This window comes from Lutra lutra, chromosome 6 (genome assembly GCF_902655055.1).
Source record: "Lutra lutra chromosome 6, mLutLut1.2, whole genome shotgun sequence".
In the NCBI taxonomy this organism is placed as follows: Eukaryota; Metazoa; Chordata; class Mammalia; order Carnivora; family Mustelidae; genus Lutra; species Lutra lutra.
In genome coordinates this window covers 6,655,356-6,675,722 of record NC_062283.1, presented here as the reverse complement: position 1 = coordinate 6,675,722, position 20,367 = coordinate 6,655,356, and positions in this window count along the sequence as shown.

Sequence of the window (20,367 nt, the reverse complement as noted above, 5' to 3'; positions counted from 1 at the left end):
ATTTATTTCACTCTTTGCAAACTTCTGAGGCAGTTGCTTCCTGCCTTTAACACAGGATATTGGTATCTTAAAAAAACTCCGCATGTTTTAAATGAGAATTACATGAGGAATTTGTTTGAAGCTGGTTTTTCCTTTATTAAGAATAAGAAAATATCTGATTAGAATTGTGATGAAATTAGTAACAAGATTTTACAAAATTTCTGTTACTTGCATCTGATGGTGTAATCTGTTAAGTATATTCTGTTCTTTCGCTGAAAAAGAACTCTGAAGGAATTAAACAGGGCTTTCCTTGGAATTCATTGTGTGTGTGTGTGTGTGTGTGTGTGTGTGTGTGTGTGTGTGTGTGTGTGTGTGTCTGCTTGTAAGTCAGACTTATGGATGGTCTTGGTTGGCTCATGTGAGCAAGGACAGATGAAGGGTATGCCTCTCTATCTGCTAGGCTGCCTCGCACATTTCTTTCTTTCCTTAAAAATTCCTAGATCTTCCTTCATTCATGTGCATGTAAGTAGCCTTTAGCATTTCATACAGACCAGTGATTATTGATGACTCTGGGGAGTGGAATCAATATTATTCTCAGCGTTGGGTTTAGTCCATAATTGATTTAAAAGCTTCTGAGAAACTTTCTCTGTCCACCCTAACATTTAAATAGCAGTATCTGGGTGCCTGTGTGGCTCAGTGGGTTAGAGCCTCTGCCTTTGGCTCAGGTCATGGTCTCAGGGTCCTGGGATCAAGCCCCACATTGGGCTCTCTGCTCAGCAAGGAGCCTGCTTCCTCGCCCCCCTCTCTCTCTGCCTGCCTCTCTGCCTACTTGGGATCTCTGTCTGTCAAATAAGTAAATAAAAATCTTAAAAAAAAAATAATTGCAGTATCTACCCCCCACCCAAGGCTTTGTCACTTTGTATCCCCCTCCGTTTTGTTTTCCTTCATAGCATTTAACACGGTTATCAGGTAATTATGGGAACAATTTTAGCCTGTGATTGGAAATGTTTATTTGGTTCAAGTGTGCGTTTGGTCTGACCGTGGAGTTAGACTGACTTATGAAGTTGCATAAATGTTAATGAACGTTTCTAATAGGGACTATAAGCTGAAAGCACTTAAAATATCAATATTTCAGCCATATGTTAGAAAATAACCAGGGCATTACAGCTATTTTGGATTGTGGGGGGGAAATGGCTTTATTGACGAGCTCTGGAAATTCAGAGTCCTGGGTTCTTTTTTTCATTCCTGCTTTTGACAGCACTTCACAAAGTATCTGTTTAATAAATGTTTCATTAAATATTACTTTCTTTAAAAATACCTTTTATATCCCTTACGCTTTTGGGGCTGCAGTTGCTTGGGCTTTATTGTATTTTGTTAGTCTGTTCATCAGGTTTATCGCCCATTTTTTTTTGTTTTTTGCTTTTAACTCATTAGTGTCCCCACTTCACTGTGTGTTTGGACAGTGATCGTCTTCTCGTCAGTGCCTCACCTGTACATTTAAAAAAAATTTTTTTTTAAAGATTTTATTTATTTATTTGACAGAGAGAGCGAGATCACAAGTAGGCAGAGGCAGGCAGAGAGAGGGGTAATGCAGGCTCCCTGCTGAGCAGAGAGCCCCATGCCAGGCTCCATCCCAGGACCCTGAGATCATGACCTGAGCCGAAGGCAGAGGCTTAACCCTCTGAGCCACCCAGGTACCCCTCACCTGTACATTTTTATACCTCAGCTTCGTATAAACTTCACCCGAACAACTAGTCCAGCCTTTAAGATACAAGATTGTTTCACTGTACCTAAGGCGTGGTTAACAAACAAGGACTGCCGGGTGGGTTTTGATGGCGATGGGGAATGATGTTTTGAATGAAAGTAGCCCAAGATGAGAGTCGCCTGAGGAGGGTGGACCTCGATACCTCGATAAATCTTGCAGGAAAGCAGCTCGGCGTGAACCAGGTGCCCTGTTTAAAGAAAGCCCATTTACTACCATTAGTGTTATCAGGACTTTTCTGCCAGACTTCTCTCTGTCTGGGGCCTACTTGGTCAATTTTTAACTGAACAGACTTTATAATGGGAGCAAAGGAAAAGACCATAAACAGCTGAAAGGAAACCACTTCAGAATCGCACATGCCTGACCCTGCTCCGTCCCTCCCTTGGCTCTTTGTCTGCCCTCACCCCCCTTGCTGGGCGCTCTGGAGGGGTGTTCCTGAGACCACCAGCCTCCAACCCCTTGTGGAACTTGTCTGAAAGGGCTAATTCCTGGCTTCTACTGTCGACCTGCTCAGTCGGAAACCACTGGGGCAGGATTTTGAAGTTTTAAAAGGCACCTCTCTCGTGATTCTCAGGCACGTTCAACTTTGGCAACCTCTGGTTCCTGGTTCAGTGTTACTCCTTGTCTTAAGGTAGCACAGTCTTTTGTGTGTGGATTTTTTGGTTTTTGTTTTTTGGTCATCTTTTGGGCCACATTATGCCGTGAACAGAGGAGAGAGAGCTGCTAAGAAAGAAGACCCATTTTTCTCTTCTGGCTCTAGTTTCTTAAAGGTTGTAGGAGGAATTGAGAACACACACACTCATTTCTTCAGTGGCTGTGCTCTTTGGCGGGATACCCTAGATCTAGTCAATTTTAACGTGCCGGTGTATATTGGCAAGGAACACCTCTGCAGGTGGAAATGCAAAATCCAGGAGCTCAGTAAGGTCCTACTCATTGGTGCACAGAACCGCTCTGATGAAGATGGCATCGGGATGAGCAGGCCAGATGCGTTCAGTAATTCAGGGTGAGCTGGGATTGAATTTTCAGTTCTGGGTGGCAGGGAGGGCTTTTTATTTTTAATTTTTAAAGGTTTTATTTATTTGAGAGCGAGAGAGAGAGAGAGAGAGAGATCGAGAATCTGAAGCAGACTCTGCACTGAGCACGGTTCCCACAACCGTGAGATCATGACCTGAGCCGAAACCCAAAGTCAGGTGCTCAACGGACTGGGCCACCCAGGCGTCCCAAGGAGGGCTTTTTAAATGCAACTGGTATAGAATGTTCTCTAATAATCCAGTACTGCGTGGGTCTCAGGAGACGGTTCAGAGTAAAAATACTGCTGGAGGTCTGGAAAGGGACTACATGATCGTACGCTCTGGGATATCCGTTTATGAACGCTCCTCTGTAAGGGTCCCGGTTTCCTAGCGCATGAACTGCAGCCCATCTACGGTCAGGATACATTCTGAGACTTGAAGCAGAACACACTTTGCAATGTATCTGTAAGGGATTCTAGAGGTGTCCGCTGATGGCAGAAAATCTGAGCTTTGTCGTCTCACATGGGCACCTGTGTTGAAAGGAAAAAAGCCGCTCCCTTGGTTTAGGTCAAAAAGGAGTTTTCCTTCCCAGCTTCTATGACCTCATTCAGGTTGAGTTGGTGTGAGAAGTGTGCAAGTCCGGCCCCCTGCCCGAAGTGCTGGAGAGCGGGATGAGGAGAGTGGGTTCTACGTTCTTGCTCTCAGTCATCTTCAGTTTGTGGAGTTAGAAGTGGAAACAGGATGGAGAGCTAGTTTTGGTAAAAACCACTCGGTCATGAAAACCGATCGAAATGCTTAGTGAACTGCTGCATTAGATCAGATGGTGGTGGTTTTAAATGGCCTGAGAAGACCTAGGGAAGAGCTAAGGGATGATTTCCCGACTGATAGGACAACACCCAGGAACGTGAAGCCATAGGGCAAAATGAAGAATGTGGCTTAGCGGCTTCAAGGGTTGTGTAGTGGACACGGAGTGGGCTGGCATTCTGGGTGCACAGCCGCTAGTGGCCACATTCCTTTCTCCTCTCAACTTCCCCAAGACCTGTGGATTCCGGGGAGTCGCCCTTTAGGATGTGTAGGTTTTTCTTGAACTAATCTTGACTTAAGTTCCTGCAAGTGCCTTTGGAACACACCCTGGCTGAGTTTCAGCTCAAAATTTAGATTGTCTCCTTCTCTTGCAGGCTCGTGGGAAGGATTACATCAGACAATATCTATAAGGCCTCCATTCAGTTTCTGCTATACAATAAGTACTTGGCCAAATGAGCTCCCCTTGCCCACCCTCCTCCCGTGGAAAAATCCATGAATTAATGGAGGGAAAGGAATTATTCCAGGGATGGGAAAGCACTGTTGCTGCCCATGGCTCTAATATTTTGTTCTCTGGAACACGCAGGTGGCTCAGTTGGTGAAGCATCTGCCTTTGGCTCAGGTCATGGTCATGGAGTTCTGGAATCCAACCCCATATCAGCCTCTCTGCTCAGCAGGGAGTTTGCTTCTCTCTCTGCCCCTCATCTTGCTCGTGCTTTCTCTCTTTCTCTCTCTCACATGGATAAATAGAATCTAAAAAGAATAAAAAACAGAATTGAGGTATGAGGAGTCTTTTATCATTCCTTGTAAACCCAAGAAGCTGCCTCTAACCTCAGACATTTCCATGCCCCAAGTCCAGGCTCGGTGAAGAACCGGGGTATAGAGATTTCATGGAACCCTTGTTTCTGGAGGTTCTGCGTGGATGCCGAGTGTTAGGGGCCAGCCCGGCTCTAACATGCGGTGGTGAGGAAAGGATGGACAGTTGCATATGGAGAGGAGCTGGGGAGGCCCCGGGTGAATGCAGAGCCCTCTGTAGCGGGAAGAAACTGGCTTCGGCTTTAGAGGTTTTGACTTTAGCTTTTATTGCTTGACCTTTGGAGAGGCATAGCTTGACTGAAGATTAGCCAAAGCAGCATCTTAATTGAAGGAGTGACAGCTATTGGGACAACCAAGTGTAATTAACTTGATGTTTTCGCGTTCCTTTTCCATTCTTTGCCTTGCTTGTGCTTTGATCTCTAATGATATCAGCACGATGAATTATACTGCGCATTAAATATCTGCAGACCATTCTTTTCGTGAGTGCTAGGGCATTTTTACCTCCTGGTAAGACGGACGGGTAAGGAACACGCTGTACAGAGGGAAGCATGTTTTCAGTTGGAGTAACAACTAGCAACATCACAAATTCAAGGTCAGAATAAACTCTCCTCCACAGCTGCACAAAACTTTGTGATGTTAGCAAATGGAGTAGGGTATGGAGGAGGTAGACTCAGAAGATAATTATTACATGAAAATCTATTTGCTCCCCTCTTGGAGCAGGCTCCCTCCTTCTCCACATGTGATTTGCCTACGATATTCCTGATTTGGGGAATAGTTAGGAGTTTACTACCTGTTCATTTCCCTGCAACTCCCTTTTATTTTTACTATTTCAAATCCGAAGTTTGTGCTACAAAAATGTAATAATCCCTTACTAAGGAATCAAAAGATCTGTATTGGGGGTGGCTATCCACTCATTTGTGTCACGTTGGGAAAGTTGGGCAACTTTCCTGAGCCTCCATTTTCTGCGCTATAACAAGGGTATGCCTACTGGCTGCATTGCTGGAGGGTTGCAGAAGATTAAGTGTATGCAGAAATGCCTGGGAAACCCTAAATTTCTTTTTTTTTTTAATTTTAAATTTTAAATTTTTTAAAGATTTTTATTTACTTATTTGACAGACAGAGATCACAAGTAGGCAGAGAGGCAGGCAGAGAGAGAGGAGGAAGCAGGCTCCTGGCTGAGCAGAGAGCCCGATGCAGGGCTCGACCCCAGGACCCTGGGATCATGACCTGAGCCGAAGGCAGAGGCTTTAACCCACTGAGCCACCCAGGTGCCCCGAAATCCTAAATTTCTTAAAATAGGATTCTCTAATGATGCTGAGAGGAAGACAGCTCAGAAGAAGGAGAACAGCATGTGTGTCCTTTCAGGGTCTAAGGTTTGGTAAGAAAATCTCCCTCCTCTAGGTATCTCCCCCTCCTGTCGGCCTCCCTTTACCAGTCTCCTCACTGTGTCTGTTCTCTGCCTGGCCATTTGGGGACAGACACCATGTCTAAGGAACACACCGACAATCGGACGGTTGCTGATTTAGATAAGCTGTGGTCCGTTAGGAGACGCAGATACAACTTTTTCTTTTATGTTTCTCCCCTTTCCCCCTTATCTCCTCCTTTTGATTTTTTTTTGGGGATATGAGGTACTAAAATTGGAGTATCTCAACCCAGATTTGGGGGTCAAACTGTGCATATGGAAATTGAGGCTCTTTCTATCCAGGAAGTGATATTTTACATTTTATTTTCAAGGTAAGCAGACTCATAAACGTGTGTCTAATTACTTTACATTGGAGGCTTAAAACCTCAAATATTACTGTTTATTCTGACCTTGTACCCTTGTTACATATGTCGAAATCAGGTTCTCCTGCAATTTTGTTTGCGTACATACATATATATATATTTCTTCTTTTCTTTTTAATCACCTTGCTAAGTGTTCATTTAGGAAGGTGATTTGAAGCACTTCTGTCCTGACTGTCTCATTTTGTGCCTTTCTGCTCCTTGCTCATCTAGAAATCACCCATCTCAACTGTGACCCAGTCCTTGGAGTAAGCGTGTGCTGCATATTAGCGTGCTGGCATTTAGAGACGGTCATCCCCCTTGTAGCTTTCGATGGATTTTGTCAGTCTGTTCTATGTGGCCTCAAATTTATTCTTGTCCTTTTCTCTTAGAGACAAGATGTAGGAAGGAAGAGACAAGATCACAGCATGAAGATTGAATGTATTTCTCAATCTTCACATCCTTAACCACTTTCTTTGATGCATTTGAGTTTGCTGTAAAATCTTAGGGGAGGAAGGAAGGCAACCACTGATAATCAAAGGGGAAGACAGATCAGGGCAGGACTCCGTGACATTTGAGGCTACATTTTGGAGCTGTTGCAAGAGTTATGGCTGCCTGGGACTGTTTGGCCTGGCTACATGTCAGGGCCATTAGCTTCAGAATAACAGAGCCTCTAAGAGAATGTACTTTTTTAGAAAACTCCTCATTAATTTAATTTATGGAGGGGAGAGGAGTTAGGGAGTGAAGAGCTGGAAGCCTGGGGTTTCAGCAGTGCCTGGAGGTTAGATTAGGGGAAAAACAAAAGCTGAGAACGCTGGATTGTGTGAAAATCTTAAAACTCCCCAGCTTTGCCTCGGGTGGTCTCCGAGGCCTGTCTTACTGGGATGGAATTGCCTCGATGGCCTTTGGAGCTCCGTCCCTACCCATGGATCCCAGCTGGGAAATCTTCAACTCTAATTAAGTCTGTGTTTGTTTTGTTTCTTCTCCAGCTCTTGTGGTTGAATAGCTCTATGTGTGTCTAGTCTCTTGCTAACAGCGTTTCCCACCGTTGGGAAAATGTAGTGTCTCTGCGGTGTTGGTCTTTACCTAGCGGGCTTTGGCCGCCATCTTGAAGTGGGTGACGTGTGTATACCCCTCTCCCTGCAGTCCCCCCCCCCCCTGTGGCTTTTACCGTATTTGGGGAGTGGAAGGATCAAAGCTGTCTTTACTAATCAAAGACTGGGAAAAGATAGTGGTGCCTGGGTCCCCAGAGCCATGGGAATGTGCCAGGATCAACCTCTCCTTTCTCATAAAGCCCCTTTGCCCTGTTTTCCTGAGCCTGGATAGGAGAGGTCTGTGAGGTGGACGGAGAGAGAAGGAGGAAACCATTCAGGAATGCTTGCTGAGCCGGCCTCTTTGCTGTGTGCTGAGATCCTAAGGAAGGAAGAATATCTTGCCACGTCATCAAGAGGCAGCAGTACTCTTCTCCTGGTACTGTCAGTACAACACCATGACGGCAGATGGAGAAGAGCCCACGGCGGGGCCCCAGGGAGGTCAGAGGAAACTGCACTGAGGAAGTGGTGTTTTGGCCAGGGATCAAAGAATGCACACTTAGAAGCCTTTGGGAATGAAAGTGGGTGTTCACATGGAAGGAGTATCATGGAAAATGGTATGGGGGTGAAGAAAGGATAGGTCTACAAGAAGTTCACTATTTCTGGGGTGCCTGGGTGGCTCAGTCGGTGAAGCGCCCGCCTTCAGCTCTGGTCATGATCCCAAGGTCCTGGGATCAAGCCCTGCGTCGGGCTCTCTGCTCAGCGGGGAATCTGCTTCTCCCTCTGCCTCTGCCCCTCCTCCCTGCTCATGTGCGCACGCTCTTGGTCTCGTTCTCTCACTTTCAAATAAATAAATAAAATCTTAAAAAAAAAAAGTTCACTATTTCTGTAAAAGTCCTTTGTTCATTTAACGTGGATTTTGCATACTCACTTGATGGCAAGCGCCATGTTAGGTAGCAGGAGTAAAACTGGCAAACAGGCCAGATACTCAGTAGAATTTTGTGGCGGATCGGCTGTGGGAGGGGGTCTCAAGGTGTCTGACACTGAGATCAGATGGCTAGTTTGTTAGCAAGGAGGGGGACCAGGCTGGAAGGAGGAGTAAGGGTGGGCGTGATGTGGGGGGGTCAGTCAGGGAACGATGTGGCTAAGCCTCTCTGATGTGTCTAAAGGACAGGTGAGGAGGTGGTTGGGTTTCCAGCTCTAGAGCTCCGATCCCAGGTCTGGGGGAGCCGACGCAGACTTGAGGAAAAGTTCCCTCCATAGTTACAACTGGACCAGGCTTCCTGAGGGCCATTGCCTAGCCGGGCGCAGGGAGACAGCCAGCCGAGGAGGCTATGGGTGAGGAACGGCAGACATTGGGAGATGGTCCTAAAAACCGACATTAGGGAAATAAACAGAGCCCAGCTATAGCCAGAAGTCAAGGCAGGCCAGATGTCTGCTGAGCGCAGAGACGTGAAGGTCACTGTCACGCAGCTTCTGTGGAAAGATGGTGTGCTGTTTGCTCTGGGGGTATTGGAAAGTCATGGGATGCATGTGTGTGCGTGCGTTTTTTTGGTGGGTCTTATCAGTTCGATTCTCTTTGGTCTTCATGATGGGAGGGTCCTGCCAGCATTCGCGAGCAGAGCAGGAGGTGCACACCTTGCGTGCACAGGGTAGTTCTGTCCATGAAAACATGTCCTGTGTGACCTTGACCTTCCAATCTCTCCATCTTATGTGAGGTTTAAAAACAGACCTGTTCTCAGGTACTTGAGCTGGAACTGACATGGTTCTACACATGGGCACGAAGCGTTTGTGATTATGTTTTAATAAACACATTGAATTTCCCAGGAATAAAACTATGTAAATTGGGGGAAGATGGTACCTGCTTTTATGTAGAGTTTTACTACAAATTCACAATCTGGGGAAACTGCGTCTTCAGAGGCAGCACCCGCCTGTGCCATTAGAGTGATCCGGGAAAACACTGCGGGTCTGCGCTCGTGGCTGTTGTGTGCACGAGGATTCGCCGTGCGGAGGCCTCTGTTTGCTCCTTTGCGTCCTCTGGTTTGGTTCTGCACAAATATTTAAGCGAAGGTATTTAAAATGTATACCTTTTTCTTTTCCATTTCCTCTTCTACTGAGGGCATTAGAATGATTTGCTTTTGGAAATGGTCATGCAGGTAGATTCTACTTGTGATTTCCATTCCAGGGCAGAACAGCTTATTATGAAGAGGGAGACTCGGGATTTTCAAGCTTATTGGCCCCCAGCTGTATGTTCAGGCACCTTCCGTACACTTTTAAGGGGAGTTCTGTATCTTGTCGTCTCCCGTTCCTTAGAGCATGAGGCTCTCAGATCTTCTAATCAGAATCACGGGGAGGGCATATGAAATGCAGGTTCCTGGGCCCCACCGTACCCCTCCTGACTTCCTTGCCAGAGACTCTGGAATCTGTATGACATTTTCCCTCACCAGCATCGACCTGATTCTTATCCCCCTAACATCTGAGAACTCACTTAGGGAGACAAGGGGAATCTGCCAAGAATTTGGAGAAATCAAGGGACAGAAGCAGATTTGGGGGCTAAAAACCACATATTGATGGGACTTTGGAAGGAAAGCTGAAGGAGCCTGGGACTCATGAACTCACTGGGGCCTCCTCTTGATGGGAAAAATTTGAAACCTAGCCATGGTAGACACAGAAGAGAAATTACTAAAAAAGTAAAATGCTATAACATCCTCCCTATGTGGAATGAGAGGGATAGAGGATGATGAGAGAGAGATTCTGGCCGGGGGGGGGGGGGGGGGGGGGGTGGGGTGGTGGGATCACAGATGGAGCCCGGGCATTCAGCAGGGAGGATGGCTGGACTGTGAGTTCTCGTGTGGGCATGCTGACTTAAGTGTCCCATCTGACCTGTAAGCTGAGATTTGGGTGTGTACCTGGGTCATTTAGTTTAGGAGAGCAGTCTCCCGGAGAGGAGGAGGAGGGCATCGCTCATATGAAGCGGGTTCCCTGGTAGGGCTTGTATTCTCTAGGGCGAATATCCAGAACTTTCATGAATGGGTATATATGCGGACTCGCCTTTTTCTTCCTGTTTCTAAGCAAATCTTCCAAAATCTCTGAGGCTTCTTTTAGGCATGGCGGGTTTGATGACTGAAGACAGAAGGACTTGAAGAATCAGCTGAAGGGAATGCAGTTCCATCTTTGAGTAAGCTTAACTGGGGGGCAGTCGGCCTGCCTCTGGTTTTGCTGTGCAGCCCAGCCTTAGACCCAGGATGTGCCTGACAGGGACGGGCAGGGTTTAGGACGTCGTCAGGAAGGTCACTCTGAAAACAGCTGCCAGTCTATAAAGTCAGTGGGGTTGTAGGAATTGCATCTGTGGGAGCTGATCATGAAGACCCCCAAATCCAATTTTTTTTTAAAAAACTCTGAATCTTAAATGTAACAAGATGGGATTGGGAGGGAGATAAACCATAAGTGACTCTTAATCTCACAAAACAAACTGAGGGTTGATGGGGGGAGGGGGTTGGGAGAGGGGGGGTGGGGTTATGGACATCGGGGAGGGTATGTGCTACGGTGAGTGCTGTGAAGTGTGTAAACCTGGCGATTCGCAGACCTGTAGCCCTGGGGATAAAAATATATGTTTTAAAAAAATAAAATTAAAAAAACAAAACAAAACAAAAAAAAAACTCTGAATCTTTTCCCCCTTAATATACATAGCCATGCCTTTGAGATGACTAGAGTTTGAAGTATGTTCAGTGAGGAGATTCTAGCTTTAATGGTCATGTCCCATACCATTCTTTCCTTTTTACTCATTCATATTGGAACTTGCAAATAAGATGTAAAATTAAACAGACCGATTTCTTTTTGTTTAGCCTCTGACCTCCCGTGTCAGAAATCACAGCTGCTTTCTGTTTGGGCCTCCCTCTTAGCTCTGCTATTAGGAGAAATGGTATAGTGTGAAGTCATTCCTTCCATGCCTCCTGGGTACTTCTGTCCTCATTTTGCTAACTTAATAGCAAATCGAGCAAGGGCTTTCTACACTGGTTCTCTGTCAATGCTCAGTGTCTTTCATGAGGGGTCCAGGATCTCCAGCCCTTACTGTGGTTTTCACTGCGGAGAAGTTTCACTTTCAGTGTTTAAAAATCACTGAGTGCCAGGCTCTGGGGACTGACTTCTGGGGGAGGGCCCACGTATTTAAATGCATTTTCACAGTGCCAGCTTGTGGCTTGCCGGAGTTTCCATCCCCCCTAACTCCCAGCACGCAAGGGTTTATGACGAGGCTGCTCAGTTTCACCACAAACTGAAGCTTGGTACACAGACGTCGAGCCTGAAGCAAACTTTTTCATCTGCAAAAACACAGTTTCTCTATAAAACCACTAATAAAGAAGCAAGGCTAGTGATTATTATTGTTGGTTTACTTACTACCACGGGGACATTAGACTGTCATGTGAACCGGTCACCCCAGGAGTTTGGGCAAAAGACCACGAATGTGATGTTGAATTTTGCAGCGTGTTTTCCTCTCAGTTTCAAGGCTCATTTGTCTGACTGTCCTGCGGGGGAGACAGAAATGCTCAGGACCTTGGGTGAGCCCCTGTCCTCCACCCTAGGAGCAGGAGAAGGGACGCCGGGGTAGTTGAGGGGTGCTGGGCAGCACAAGTCCACCATGGAGTCAGCATGGTCGTGGTTCAGGGGCACATTTTCATTCCCAGGTCAATTTGATGCTGAAGGACCCCTGTAGGGAGAACAGGCACCCGGCACTCTCTCCCTCCTACCATGATAATGGTGATGGTGATGGGTTTCCCTGTATCACCCCAGAGCTCTGGCCTCCCTTGTGCCTAGTTGGAAGCATAGGCAAAATGCTGGTTTGAGTGAGGCACAAAACCTGTGGCCCGGGAGCAGAGACTGTGTGATTCCCAGTTGGATGAATCCAGGACTCTGGCCTAACCACTCCATGCTTCAATCACTGAGACTATTTTACCCGTAGGTTAATGGCTGGCACGCTGAAGATAACCTCGTATGGGTCCGGTCCTGCCAGTCTTGTCCCTCTCCACCATGTTGTCATAGAAATTCATTACATTTTTCTTCTCTTTAACTTCTGTTGACTTTATTCTCTTCTGTCTTCATCTCCTCTTCTTGGTGGATCTTCTTTGCTCTCCCTTCAAATAATTTAGACTCAGGAACCGTTCGAAGAGACCCTCCTGAGTACCCGGTGGGTGAGCTCAATGTCTTCACACATATTCATGACAGACTGGGTGGGTGGCCTCAAGTCTGATATTGAAATGATACACATCTATAGAATAGATGATCTATGTTTTCCATGGAGGTTTATTAAAACCGAGTTTGAGCGAACATCGATAGGAATCCGGCAGCATCCAGTCTAGCAGATAGAAAGTTCTGAGGAGCTGTGCAAAATGAAAGGCTGTTATAAGCAGAAGGGAGTGGGAATAAGGAAGTTATACTCTGGGGGATGTGGAGGGGAGAAGGGCAGGCTGGGTATTACAAGATTCCTTTCCTCAGGATGGCGGGGGTCTATCAGGGAAATACCTGACCAGCGCCGATCAGGTGATTCTTGACTGGCTTAAGGTTATGCTACTGGAAGAATCAAAACTGTAGGTTGAGTCTGATTTTAGCGACTTGGGACCTAGTGTGGGTGATTGCATTTTGGGTCTGTTGTCCGAGGAAGTGTGTGTGCACGCACGTGTGTGTGTGTGTGTATGTGTGTTTTAAACATGTCTATTTGTAATCTTCAGGTATCCCTACAATGAAGTAACATACCCAGTTAGGCTGTTTCCATTAAAAGGATGCATCAAACTTAAGTGAATTAGAAAAACATGTCTCGGGTGCCTGGGTGGCTCAGTGGGTTAAGCCGCTGCCTTCGGCTCAGGTCATGATCTCAGGGTCCTGGGATCGAGTCCCACATCGGGCTCTCTGCTCAGCAGGGAGCCTGCTTCCCTTCCTCTCTCTCTGCCTGCCTCTCTGCTTACTTGTGATCTCTCTCTCTCAAATAAATAAATAAAATCTTTAAAAAAAAAATAAATTTAAAAAGAAAAACATGTCTCTTCTGGTTCCAGGACTTGTGGTTGGTGAACGAGTGAGGGCTGGCTGTATGTCCTCCCCCATCCCGAGTTGGGCATGATTGTATAGGAGAGAGCACTCACAATGGCCCTGAGAAAGTCATCAATTGGTACCAATCCTCTTTCCAGTGTGTGTGTGTGTCTATCACTCAACATGACTCCAGTTTTAGGAAAGGTGTCACACTTACTCAAGGCATAACAAAGTACTGTTAATATAATGCAAAATTCTCTATGGATAGGAGGACATATCTAAGTTTTTAGACGACTAGCACAGACAGATGGTCTAAGGAATTATTTGTGCAGATCTTGCTATCCATATGATAGAGTGGTGATTGGCAAGCAAGGCTTAGCCAGGCCTCTGAATGCAACCTGTGGTTGTTTTTTCTTCCCTTCAGTAACGTAGAAGGTCATTTCCAGCATAACATCTTGTTTTACACTGAAGGGTTAAGTACTACGAATGCCAGGTGGCCCCTTAGATTCCATGTGTGATGGTTGTCAATTGGGATTGTATGCCTGGATAAGTAAGTATCTTACTAAAAGTTTTATGTTTTTGTGAAATTTGTATCTTAGCCTTCTTGCCAAATCCAGTGGCTTGGCTCTAATTAGATGAAAAACCAATAAAAAAAAAAGAAACAGAGAAACCAGGAGTTATGATTTGGAACACTGCACTTATCGACCTCCTGTATGCCTATTAAGAAATGGGCTTCTTGGGACACCTGGGTCACTCAGTGGGTTAAGCCTCTGCCTCCAGCTCAGGTCAGCTCAGGTCCTGGGATCGAATCCCTGCATCAGGCTCCCTGCTCAGTGAGGAGCATGCTTCTACCTCTGCCCGCTGCTCCCCCTGCTTGTGCTCTCTCTCTCTTAATGGCAAATAAACAAACTTAAAAAAAAAAAAAAAGGAAAAACAGGGCTTCTTAAAACTCCTTTACCATGCATGGCCCTTTCCCATATCTGTTCATTTTCTGTCTTCTGTGTGTGGAAAACATGACCTGTAACGATGTAACTGTCTTCCTTTGTTCTCTAGTGAATGTTCTCTACATTCTGTGCAGACGTAGCCTGTTAGCTGGGAGTGGGAGAGAATGTGACTATGAATCTGCTGCTCCCAATAAGAGAGCTCATTTTTTACACAGAAGCCAAATCCTGTCTATCAAGATGTGGACTCTGGGTGAAGTGTTTATAAGCACTGACTTAGGTCATTATCAACAGAATGGACGATTGGACTCTCTTGGACTGTATCGTTTCTGAACAAAAAGTTACCCCTTGAGTTCATTTTCCTCTGGAAGTCATAGGGTAGTTCCTTAGCTCCGTGGCTCACTTCCTGTTTTGGGGGACAGGATGTTGGGTAGTAAATGGCGAGGCCCATAGACGTCTACTCCAGTAGCCCAGGCAAATGGATTGTTTCTGTGGTTTATCCAAGGAGCATGGAGTCAAGTTGCCTCTTGTCAGACTGGACTGTTCCTAAAAACAGAAAGGGATGTTTTAGTGGCTTTTTTTTTTTTTAATCCACCTAATCTTTCTATTCCATGACTGTGGCTTTACTTTTATAAAATTATCTTTCAGTTTATCTTCTCTGTGTGTAAAAATGCCCAGCTGATCCTGGGTAGAAGGAGGGATTTGTATAGACTTAAAAATGCGCCCCTCCCCCAGTTTGCCAATGCATCTGAGAATGTGTCTCTCAAATGAGACAAGATTTTTTTTCCCCTTAAAATCTCAAACCTATCTTCATCTGTTGCTCACTTCAAAGTGCCCATCCTTCATGTTAATGTTGATTTGTCCCAAACTGAATTTTGCTATTGATGAGGATCATAGGACATTTTACCTGGGGGTGGGGAGGAGAGAGGAAAGATGGCTGTTCTTCATGCCTTGGTGCCATATTTTGGGAATACCCTACGCCTCATCGTAGTTTGGGAATACCCTCCACGTACGTACTTCTAAACTTTCTCTTCCTGAATTTTAGAAGCAGATGCGATGCGTCTGCATTCCACAAAGGGACTGCATTAAAAATTACACCATTGCATTGACTGGAATGAAAAGACAAAGGCTAGATGAAATGTCGAGTAGAAGGATGCCTCATGAGGTCGCTTAAGTGCCAGCTGCTGGGCAACACTGAGGAAAGGACTCATTGCAAAGATGGCGGAAGGAGCAGATACTGTGATATATCAGCCCTCACGAGAGCTTTCTGTAGTTCTGAAAAATGGAAGCTTGGCCTGGGTTCCCGGTGTCTACTGGAGGGTGTTTGTTCTGCAAATATCCTTCTGATTTATCACATAACTTCAATGTGTTGCCTCTGGAATCAGAATTTGGAGGCCAGATTCCACTGTCATTGCTGACTTCAATAAGTGTGTTGTGAGTATGTTGGATTTGAATTACAGATTAAAGAATGAGCATGGAAAATCAAGTCAGGGAGATTTTATAAGGAAAAGCATCGTTTTGGTTTATAATGCCCCAGGGCCTCTTACATCTGGCCATACCTTTGCTTACACCTTTGTGCACACACGTCACGGGCAACTCTAGGCCTCTGGATGCTTGCCAGCCCTTGTACTCCTCGCTGAGGCTAATTCGGTCATTAGCGATGTGTGGTGACTTATCTACGACAGTTAAAAACAAAAATGAAAACAACAAAGAAAGCATCAAAAAACAATTGATTTTTCCTGCTGCCAGCCAGTCCCTGTCTGTAGTTATTAGTTGGTTTTGTGCTGAGGGAATATAAAATTGAAAATTCTAAACTAAACGTAATTAGGGAGGGAAATCGGTTGCCAACTTACCACCCCCATATAATACAACTAAAACCAAATGTAAATGATTTTCTGATGATCCAAATTAGTTTTCCCTCCTGCCAACTACATTGGAGCACCAAGATTAGAGAGTAGTAACAAGGCCTTCTAATAGGTAGGTTTTGGGAAGGATTTCACTTATCTTCGGAAAGGGTATTGGGAAGAATGCCTTTTTGAAACATTTACTTAAGTGTTTATTTTTGGGTTTACGATACTAGCATACTGCCTTTTGATTTGTTCCTTTTCTGAGTGTTCAGATATTCATGTCTTGCTTTTGATTTTTGTCTTGGTGAATTTTTATAACTTTCAAAATGACAACATCCATTGCTTAGCATATGGGACTAAAGGAAATTTTTTCTCCCTTATAGATTTCTTTCTTTCTCTCTCTCTCTTTCTTTCTTGTTTTCATAAGGTATCAAAAACCTTTTTCACTTTTTCTTTTTTTCCCTTAAGCCTCAGATCACTTGAGGGTTTAGAGGTCCGAGGTGAGATTCTTTGCTTCACACACAACTGTCTTCTCCTCTGATTGTGATCCCCCTGGTTTGAACGGGGATTCCATGGGGCAGGGAGAATCTTTGTGCTGGCGTTGGTGGGTTTTTATGTATGGTCAGTTTGATGTTTCAGATTCTGTGGCCCCTAAACAGGGAGGACCCCAACTCCTCTTATCCCTTTGAATCTGAGTTTACCTTTGAAGCAAGTTAATTATGAAAAGGTACAGACTAATGACTCTGTGGCCATGTTTCTGGCATGGGAGCTGGTGAGTTCCAAGCCAGAGGAATCTTATAGACATTGAATTCGCTTTGAGTAGAGTCCTTTTTTTTTTTTTTTTTTTTTTTTTTCCTTTCCTCCTTGTACATTGTTAAATCTGTAGGAAAGGAACATCGGCTTAAGATCTGTCATTCTGGCTCCAGGCCAGCATGCCAAATTCTGTCATCTTTGCTGCATGGCCAAGCATATTTTATTACATGTTATAATTCTGGGCTTGGGCTTGATCCAGCAATCCTGATACAACATCAGATGGTGAGGGGTGTGGAAAAGGAAAAGGGCTGTATTCATTTCTTGTCAAGGTTTGGGGAGACGTGTGAGAGCAGAGTGGATGTTGCTGTTGAATAGGGCAGGAATTTTTCATGGGGACAGTAAACCTCTTCTGTGTGCCGCCTGGAATTTTAATGGCATCATTTCTGTTCATCCAGATTGTTGAGTTTTAGGCTGAAGACAAATTTGGGCCATGCTCCTGCTCTGGCCACCACATCTCCAGGGGGCTCAGCAGTGAGCCCCAGCCTGGAGGACAGAGTCACCATCACAGACATGCAGGATTTGTCCCCATGGCCCCATGCTCCTGGGGTTTCATGGTGAGGCTTGGCCTCCATTGGTCATGGGGTGGGGGGAAGCTGGATTCCTGAACTCTTATGTCTGCCCTGGGCAAGGATAAATGATTTCAGAATGAACTTCTCTCATTCCTTTCTTAAAACTGGCTTCAGGTTGGGGGGTTGGAAGCGGTATGAGTAGATAATAGTTTTTAAAATAGTAGGGAAAAGGATTGAGTTTGTTTCTTGGGCCCAGAGAGCCGTGACTTGACCCTGTCATTGGCAGTACAGTCCCTCCTGCTCCTAGTGGCTCCGCAGATGAACTTGGCTTTGGTTTGTCAGTGAGGGACAGTCCTAAAGCTCTAGAGTGGGTTCAGCAGCTTTGCAAGAAGCAGTGACCCAAGGTTCCAGCCGCTGTCCCCCACCTTCCACTTACTGTTTGGGGATTGTCAGAAGACTGGCTGGGGTGAGGAGGAAGAGGGACTGGGAAGGTTTTTCTTCTTCTTCTTCTTCTTTTTTTTTTTTGGCAGTTTGGCTGCTGAATGAAAGCAGGCACTTTATTTAGAAGTGAGTAGGGAGGGAAATGCAGCTCAGGGTTGACACCCTTCTGGTGCTTATCCATAAATATGAAATGGTGTTAGAACACCAGACACCAGAGGCCTTTCTGATTGGTTGTCGGTGATGTCATCTTGTCATTAATACTGTGCTCAGAAAATAAACTGGTCTGCCTGTTTTCTCTCTTTCTGTCTTTTAAAGCTGAAATGTATAAAATCCATTTTGTAATCTAAAATGCGGCATGTCAGTCAGAGCATTTTGAAAGGATTCTATTTCTCACGTGTTCAGAGTCATTTTGGCCTTCCCTTGAGCACTGCGGTAACGAGTCACAAGTATTCAGCCTGTCTCATCTTACGGCTGGAAAGTAAGGCAGACGCTTTTCAACACCTGGGTACCAACAGTTGCTATTTACCTGTACGAAGTGCTGAGGTCCTAGATGGGATTTTCTTTCTGGCAGCCTTTCCATGTCTTAGTATGCTCATGGTCAAGGGTGGCACTTTTGGGTACTGGAGGGACGTGGATGGAAATGAAAAGTGCTTGCTCTGTGTTCTTAGATCCTAATTTTATTTCTCTACTTCTGGTAACGCTGTAGTCAAATCGAAACCAGCCTCCTTTTCCACTTAATGCTCACCTGATCTCATGATGGTGTTTCAGCAGGAGGATCACACTTGTGGAATGTCCATTCTGTGTGTGTGTGTGTGTGTGTGTGTGTGTAAAATCCGACAGCCGTCTTGCTATGCAGGATTGATTGACGTTCTCAGGGGGAAAGCCACTGCCCAGCAACTGGGTGACCCCTGCATTGATCCGTGACCCCCAGAGTTCTGGGAAGATCTGACCATCCTCCATTCCTCCTGGTTCACTCCAATTGAAGGTTGTGTACGGAGTTTCGATGAACCATTGGGAAGTGTTTTGTAGAAATACAGCACTCTGTGTTTTCTTTACGTGTAACATAGAACTGTCCCTTTGAGGGAAAGTCATGATTGCTCATTAGGAATTTTGGCTAGAATCCTCTTACTCCTAAGATACCTACCTTGGTTTTTGTGTGTAACTGTTCCATGACATGCCCCTTTGTTACCGTAGTCGCAGGTAGAGTATCTTAACGTTACCCACAAGTGTGTCAATTCAATTTCCCCTTCTCCTACCTGAAGCTGCTCCTTACAGTAAAAGTGCATCTGAGCGTTTACCCCACCGCTGATGAAATGGCTGTCCAAGGTTATTTTATGAACGCCATGGATGGATTCCTTGGATTAGCAAAATGCCGAGCAAGCAGGTGCCACTGATGTCTGTCTTGAAACCGTATCTCTGGGCAAAGGGAGATGCCGCCTTACATTTCAGAGTTTCCCCTTGTTTTTCAGCAAGCTTAGAAACCATAGATTTTGTGGCCTTTGGGGTCAGAGGGAAAAAAGAAGGGACAATGAGGCCCATTCATTCTTAGGGGCTCTAATGAGTCCTAGAGATGGTCTGTTCTCTAGGTTAGAGCTTTCTCTGACAGGCTTTAATTATCTGTGAGCTGAAACAAGACGTGATAAAAACACGCAGAAGCCTTTCAGGAACAGGTTTTTGAAGGAGACGAATCATGGAGTTCCCTGTCCCCCTTTGCGAGGGGCCCCTGCGACTGCCCCCCCTCCCCCGCCCTGCCGGCTTGCCCCTGGATCACGTGACCGCCGTGCAGGGACCAAAGGAAAGAAACGATCCTTCACTCGCAGGAAACCTAATCCTGGGCAGGTGCAGCTTGAGGAACGACCCTGGGCCTGAAGGTCCGCGCGGCTGCACGTATCTAAGCTTTTGCAGATGGTGTGAGTGGGAGGAGCAGCTCCAGTAACGCGTCCCTCCTCCGCCGCCCCCCGGACCGTCCTCTCCTCTGAGATCCCCATTTCTCCAGATTCTGCTGAACTTTTGAACCCAAGTACAGTGCACTCTTAGGATGTTTGTGTGAAGGATTTCAGATAAAGCAGTGGCGGATTTTAAGGAAACAGTAGACAGATCCATTTTCCTTTTCCTCCAGGGATGTGAGCGATCTAATTAGAAGTCAGGGTTTAGACGCTTCCTCTCTCTGTGTTTTGGGTTCTTTTCCTTTTTTCCAAAAGACGATTCTGGACGCGAACAAAAGCCGGATGTTGCAATTGAGCTTCTGCACAAGTGCTCAGTGTTAAGACTCGGCTCTGGTTTGCGGGACCACGTTTGACGGTGCACGGACCCAGCCAGGTCCCGTCCGGTGTTAGGATTTGTTGTTTTCACAGACGGAGCTGTTGTTTTCAGTCTTAGAGGGTCCCTCTGCCATTTTACTTTACATCCATGACTAATGGTCACTTCTATAGAGACTGTTGCTTGGAACTGATGGAGACGCCAGGTGCACCAGTGTGTCACGCCCAAGGGCCACCGTGTTTGGAAAACCCTAACAATAGTGTAGGACGTCAGTCACCCTTTGGAGGAAGCAGGGGGAGGCAAAAAGTCCAATGGGAATTGCAGAGAATATCCACAAATTTGTAGGGATAAGAGTGGAACGTTTTCTCAGTTGCTGCCT